This window comes from Hylaeus anthracinus, unplaced genomic scaffold (assembly GCF_026225885.1).
Source record: "Hylaeus anthracinus isolate JK02 unplaced genomic scaffold, UHH_iyHylAnth1.0_haploid 10086, whole genome shotgun sequence".
NCBI lineage: Eukaryota > Metazoa > Arthropoda > Insecta > Hymenoptera > Colletidae > Hylaeus > Hylaeus anthracinus.
The window spans coordinates 1-7,759 of record NW_026533280.1 but is presented as its reverse complement, the minus strand read 5'-3'; the positions used below and the strand labels follow the sequence as shown (position 1 = coordinate 7,759).

The window sequence follows — 7,759 nt, the reverse complement described above, 5'->3', positions numbered from 1 at the left end:
ATAATTATATACTTTACATATAATTATAATACATATAATTATATATATACAATTCATTAGATTTAGAATACATTTTATGACTAGACTGCTTTTTTTTAAATACTATGAATTATATAAAATCGGCCCTTTTTGCATATGTAATTTTTTGTATTCTTCTTATGCTTTTGGATATTCATATTTGACATTTTTGCATTGAAAAGAACCTCAACTGACGATCAAAACGTTTATGAATTAAACAGACTACGGATTCTAATGACATGTTCTACAATATTTACTTCGAACATGATCAAGCAAAGTATATACTTATACCATTTATGTAAAATTTCATTTAAATTTATAGTAATATTCTCAATAATTAGTGGTACATCATTAACAAATACAAATAATAATACATAAATAAAAGAAAGCCTTGAGAGCTTTGTGAACCGTCCTGTGTATTGAAATCAAAATATTGTATATTGCATGTAGCTACTCGAAGATTAAACTATTCATTGAATATTTCTTTCGTTTACGTATTCCGTGCTCGCACACCTCAAATACATTTTACCTATACTCATAAATAATTCCATTTACACGGTCCCGCAGTTGGCAACATTTCCTCGAATCGTCTATTTAAACTAGCTACGGAGCAAACTTACGGGTAGTTGTCCCAAATAATTCTGTTTGCTTATTTCCGTACTTGACCACGCACTTCCATCCGTCATGCCTCTTCAATTTACCTCTGAAACACTTAAATAATTAACTTCACGAATATGTGCTCGTCGTTAATTGACGCAGCTTCAATTTTGGTCATTTAAATCGTTGCTGTGTTAACAATTTAAAAATACTATTTAACTCGATTAGACTTATGGATAGCCACATGTAATAGTATTTGCTGTACAATTATGTATATTTTGATAATATTCATTAAACTATATTTATTTTGCTTATTCGTTTAATGGTGAGTTAAGGTTCGGACACTTTATATTATTTTTGTGTTCAAATGTATTGAATATGTGTCGTTTGAATGCATTTGTTTAACATGTTTCATAAATTTTTTATATCGTTTTCTGTTTAATATGTGTCATATTCTGTATGGTTAGCTAAAAACAGAAGTTGCATGTCTTGATTATATTCTGCAAACAACTTTGATAGATTATATGTTGTATACAATTTATTATACGGAAAATCACTGTAGCAATTCGAAAATGTTGAGTATTTGTTTTGAGAATTAGATTATTATTCTTCTTTGCAAGCTCTTTCCTTCAATAATATATGATATATAATTCATTTTACCAACTAGTTAGTTCACGTTAAAAAAGAAAAACATAACCGACTTCGAAAAATATTAAAACTGCACTAAAAAGTATGAAATAATTTCTAGTTGATTTATATTAATACTCACTAGCTCTAGATATAATTACTTAAAAGTATGATAAAATGCAGTGAAAAGTATGAAATAATTTCTATTTGAATTGCGTTATTGCTCATCAACTCTTGATGATTTTCATTAAATTATTAAATACAGCATATTAAATACAATGCAACGTTTTCGGAGGCGGCTCAAAATTGAAAATTATCTACATTCAAAATTACCATAAGCTATTTCGGCGTACTCGGTGAACAGACTTTAAAAAAAAAAGAAAAATATACTTGTCGAATTGAGCAACCTCCTCTTTTTCGAAGTCGGTTAAAAAATTAGATTTGCGCTTTGATGTGATTTTTAAAGTGAAAAACGATGATCAATCTTAAATGTGAGCTGTAAAAGCAATTTTATAACATAAAACACTACGTATAGTTGGAAAAGGAAAGTTTTAGTTGATGAATATCAAGTAGAATGAAGTTTTAATAAACCATTTATTAAAATCTAGTCGTTAAGCGATCCAATTGATCAGGCCATCAATCGGCTGCAAAAATGTAAGGAACTTTTTATAGTTGAAGGGTGAAAATTCGATGAATGCCATGGAACGAGTCACCGAATGCCTAGAATGGATGGAACAACAGAAGGCAAAGAATACATCCTCTTTGTCCGATTCATTTTTTTTTTTTTTTTTTTTTTTAGCTATCACGATGATGTCTCTTCGCCGACAATGATTAATTAATCGCGTTCCAATGAAAAATCGACATCGGCCCGTCGACAACTTAATCCGTGAATTTGTTTCACGGAACTAGGGCTTTTTTCGATCGTATTTTTTCATTGGCTCGCTTGGAAATTACGCGGGATTTGACATCGTCGAGAGGATTAGCGGGGAGGAGGAGGGCGGAGGAAGAAGCTGAATGGTCCTGTGCTTAATCCGTTTGAAGAAGGACACCCGATGTCCCGGCCGTAGTTTCTTTACTTGCTTATCCCTTGCCCGTTGGATTTGTAATTCGTCCTGGATATAAATCGGGATAATACAGATTGCGAAACCGAGTTAATAAGTATTCGCCGAAGGACGATCCTTCGCCGATCTGATTTCCAGCAGACCGGTTGCGCCATTGTCTCGCTGTTGTCCCTCGAGCGTTACTCTCGATACTCGGAAACGTTTTTGCCGTTTCATCGATTTCAATTGTATCCACGACGCTCTCGAAATTGTGGACGCATAGCCAATTGATACGCAGTGAAGTGCTATCATCCCGCTGGGAGTTCATTTAGAATAACGAAAATACTTTATGAATTCTATTTTATGAATTTGTATACTTTATAGGTTTCATGGCGAATGTTTAGATTTTTTTGGCGAAGGCAGATGTCTAATACAGTGACTCGTATTAATATTCGGACACTATTTTCACCATGTATTCTTGATCTAACTGGTCGTTAATACTTCCGTAATCGGAGGAAAACCGGTGGTTCCGACGTGGAATGATCGTTGACGATTGATCGTTAATACTAACAGCAAATTGAATCAAGGTAGTACATATGACATCATTAGACAAATAAGGTAAACACGTTCGTCCTTTCCATATTCAGTAAAGTAACATTCACCGTCATCAGTTCTAACTTTATTTTTTATAACTTTGTAGTAAAGCGTTTCTGAGCAAACTTCAAATAACATTTTCTTCTTATTTCCACTTGTAGAATATGCTCACAAAGTTTGTCCATTGAGACTCCTCGGTATTGAACAACTTTCATCTGAAACATTTTTGTGTATAATCGATATTTTCGGAGATATTCAACTGTGTCGCTTTATAATTTCCACCCTGTATTTACTGTTGCAACTTATTAAAATGGTTAGTGATAATGCTTCTTTTTTGTATAATTGAAAGTTCTTCGCAAGAAGAGAAATCTTTGGAGCTATTTCCATTATTTAACTATACGAAGAAGTCCAGCTGTCTTCAAAGAATTGTACATTCTTAAGTTTTTCCTTTCCTGGGTCACTATAAGTTTCTATCGACGATAAAAGCGTGTCTGATGTTTCTCGTGAAAGATATCGCAGAACTTGACAAATGGAAAAACAGTCAGCGTGATGTGTTCGTTTTTATTTCCCGTAATGCATTCCAAGAACAAAACGAATTATCGACGTCGTGCAGCCACACAATCTGGTACATGATTCTACAACGAAAAATATAAATCGTTTTGAGGATAATCTTGATTAGTATTTTCATCTCCTAATTAAAAATGTATCTGTTTGCTTTTTCTATTACAATTTTTAGTGCTTCGTATATATGTTAAAACTATAATCTCAGTAATTTAGCGATTTTGTATCATGTTATTATCATGCTTTTATGAAATGTTCTCATCTTCAGATGGTTACAAAATGTAAACTGTTTATTATAAATAAGAATCGAAAATAGAAAATAAAAGAATCTTACTGTTAAGTTCAAATGGTTACAAACTGTAATTGTTTTTGAGAATTCAATTTCAAAAACATTTTGATACTTTGAGAGTATACATAGTAAAATAAATATAAATAAAATGTAAATTTCATACAGCATAAATTAAGCCTGTGTCTTATTAATATTATTTGACAGATGATTCTGTTACTTGCATTGTACTGTTACTTCAATTTATTTAATAATAAACAGGAGCTTTCTTTAGATAAGTATATTTTAATTCAACAATTAACACATTCAAACAATTCATAAAAATTAACGAAAACAACTGAATTCTGAATTAATTATATTAAAGGTAAGAAAAATATTTTTGAAGTTTTCAATTTATGAATTTATATATATACATGTTCAAAAGTATGACAAGTATTATTTACAAATAGAAACCACATTAACATACAAACAAATTTTTAATATAAATGTATTTTAAGAATTCTGAACTAATTGTATAGACAATCAAATTTATAGTTAAAATGACATAAGAGTGTATACAGTGAGTAACTAAATATTGGTGTCTATTTACGTGCGACATATTTGTTTAATTTAACGCAAAGACATCATGTTTCAACAAATAGGAATTATTTACCCATAACATTTTACAAATGAACTTTATGTATATTTTGTATTTCATTGGATGATATCTCTCTATACTTACTGTAGATTAAAATATATTGTTTTATTGTAATGTGACTTGAAGACCAGGAATTTTCAAGTAACCATCAAGATATATAACGTATAAAATTGTTTCCACGAGGTTCCTATTTAATTATTTCTTCGGACGTTGTCGGAAAGCACGGTTCATGTTTCTTCCCCGCAAGGCAGCGTCAAGCTAGCCAAAATACTTTTTTCCAACGGAATACAAGGATGTCCCCGCGGACTCGAGCCAACCTAGAACGCGGAACCATTCATCAGGCTGAAATATTTTATTAAACAAGCTGCCAGCTGGTTTTCCGACTGGCCAGCCGGAATGCAAATTCGAACGCGCTGAACGCTGTACTCCCGATTTATCATGTAAACGCGCTTCGAAAACTTTGTATCGTGCATCACATCCCCAGAGATTTAAACCTTCATTCTTAATAACGTTCGGTCGCGGAACGAATCGTAATTTCATCCGACGCAGTGTAATTTAATATTATTTACGACTAATTAATTGTTCCTTCGCAAGGAACGGGAGGTAAAGTTATTTTGAGTACTTAATCCTTTCACTGCCAGGCAAATTTGAAACGTTTTGCCTTGGCTCCTAAGATTTAATACAAAGTGATATTAAATTTGTTGTTTTAAAAAGAAAATTCACGATCTTCTTTTGCAATAATTTGTGACCCAAAAAACTATAAACTTATCTTTTGAGTAATGCTCGTAGTCTTGTACAGTCCCTTTTGAAAAAAGTAGATTCTTGATTATTATCTCGGAGTATTGCTGTACATATGTACGTATATACAAGAATCTATTAAATATACAGCTGTTCGGTTTAATTTCTTTCAAAATTACGCATAATATTCCACGTCGTAATCAAATACTGCAAGTTTTACGTATAAAATTCGTTGAAAGTATTCCACGATGCATTAGAGCTATTATCAAAGCCAACGTGATATGGATAAATTTTTATTTTTTCAGTCCAGGTAAAACATCTTTTAAATGTTATAAAATAGTATACATTTTCTATGACTTTTTTTATTTAAATTTTAGACTGATTTTTGCGATTGGTTTAGTATTACACCTTACTGTACGTCAAAATTTGTTTGGCACTATTACATTTTTTACGATCAAGGATGTTTATCCATTCCAAAATGGATCCATTCAGAAATTTGTAAGAATAAATACCTATATAGGTAATACTTTATTTATTGTCTAAACTCTAAAGGATCAAAGCCAACGACCGATGCATCATCTATTTAACCTTCTTTAAATGCTTATTTACTCATATTGTACCTGACATGAATAAGTAAGCACTGTATCAAAAAAAGCCTTCTAGATAACCCTACCTATGAGTCAATCAGCAGAACCAGGACTAAACGCACTCTCTTCCTCTTTCCACATCTGCTATTTCCTTTCCACCTCACGCTTTGCAGCCACCATCATAAAATCGACACGAGAAAACACTCACCCCCTAGCTTTCGTCAATGCAAGCTTGCTCTGAGATAATTAATGAAAGAAAAAAATGTCGCGGAGGGGAAATGCTTGGTACAAAGAGATTCGTACACGATTAGCGATCGAATCCGTTAGGAGACGCAGGGGAAAAAGAAATCGGGGGAAGAAACGTTGACGCGATTACACGATGCTGCTTGATAGATGAAGGCCCGAAAGAGGGTGGCGCGAAACTAACGCAAACGCCTGCGAAGGCCGAGGGGAAACACGCGGGAGCGTTTTCGTGGCGTGCGAGGCGCGAGATAGAAAGAAATGGTTAAAGCTGCAGAGATTAGGTGGGGAGGGGATGGATAGAGGCTTGCGAGGCGAATAAAGAAGGGTAAGATTGATGCCACCGAGTAAATTGAACGTTACGAGTGACGACAGTGCGACAAAGCCCGCAAATAATTCTCTCCGGTACCGTAATTTATTTCGTCAGAGTAGATCTTTGGTTGCACGATCTCGCGACGTGTTACAATGTTCAGACCGAAAGTCGCTGGATTTCAACCGGTGTAACGGACAGCTGTCACTCGACGGAGGAATATAAAGGGACTTTTTAGTTGTGACTTGCGAGTTATATATTAGGTTGTCCAGAAAGTTCGTGTCAATTTCTAAGAAAAATTCAAAGGCATATAATAAATATACATGAATTTATTGAATTACATAGGTGCCATTTTGTTCCACAACTTTTCCACCTTTTAAGGGATGTATACATGTTATTTGTTTTCAACCATTTCGACATATTCTGACCTGTACTACCTACCAAAAATCGACATGGACTTTCCGAACAACCCAATATATCGATCTTCTTGTTCAACATTTTCCGAGATATTGGCGTATTGCACCACTTGCGAAAGGGTCTAGCAGGATAAGAATAGGCAATCGACTCCAATTTTCATTGCTATTATGTCCCTTGGACGCTTTTAACCTAAGACATCTTCCCACAAAGTTTCAGACTGTTACACCCCCGTTTAAGGGTAATATAAGGTTAAACACCCTTAACTTTATTATTTTTTTTCTCGATTACTATTTCAAATATTTAAATTCTGCAAAAACGAAGATATTCATACTTAAAAACTGCATCTCATATATTTTTTTCAGAGTAACAAATGAAATTTAATGTATATATAAAATTGTATACAGTTTCAAACTATCGATGAATTAAAACGATGCGTTGAGCAAAAATAAGAACAGTTTCATCGAAAAAGGATTGAAAAATTCTATAAATCATTATCAAGATGGATGATTTACGTAATAAAGAATAAAGAAGCTCTTATTATTAAAGAAAATGGATGAAAATTGACTGAAAATTGATTTTGGACATTTCATTTTTTAGACATATGTTCTATCTTTTTGTCCCGCTGATTTTCTTCAATATTTATACATTTTTCGATAAAATTATATTGAATATTGACATCTGAGTGTAAGCAGCTGGAAGTTTTAAACAAAAACAGTACGAAATGTTATATATACACATGTAGAATCTATATACAGCGTGCGTCACGGAAAGCAGGTGTTTTTAAAATAAATATTTGAACTCCGTTCATTTCTAGCATAATATAAATTAAATTACGCCTCCATCTACTTCCGGATTATTTAGAATTGATGACTGAATGCACAAATTCTCTATCCACTTTGAAGTTATTCACAATTGGTAGACGAAGATGTGATTAGATCACTGTCTATTTTAGAATTGCTTGCAACTGGAAGCTGGAGGAATGGAGGAATCTCCGTCTACCTTCAAATTGCATGATACCGTTTGATGGAGGTATAATGATATCTAGAGACGCGGTAACGTTTCGACGCAAAGTACATGAAAAAATAGCCTCACCGTATATGCCTGGCG

General features: G+C 33.2%; 1 long non-coding RNA gene across 1 annotated transcript; it reads right to left on the bottom strand.

The window, feature by feature from the left end:
- Positions 1 to 439: 439 nt before the first annotated feature.
- On the bottom strand, positions 440 to 6,106 carry LOC128896498 (uncharacterized). Its single transcript, XR_008462002.1, has 3 exons — positions 5,772 to 6,106; positions 4,445 to 4,677; positions 440 to 3,511 (listed from the first exon to the last, which is right to left on the bottom strand). It is a non-coding gene; the product is annotated as an uncharacterized LOC128896498 (long non-coding RNA).
- Positions 6,107 to 7,759: the final 1,653 nt, after the last annotated feature.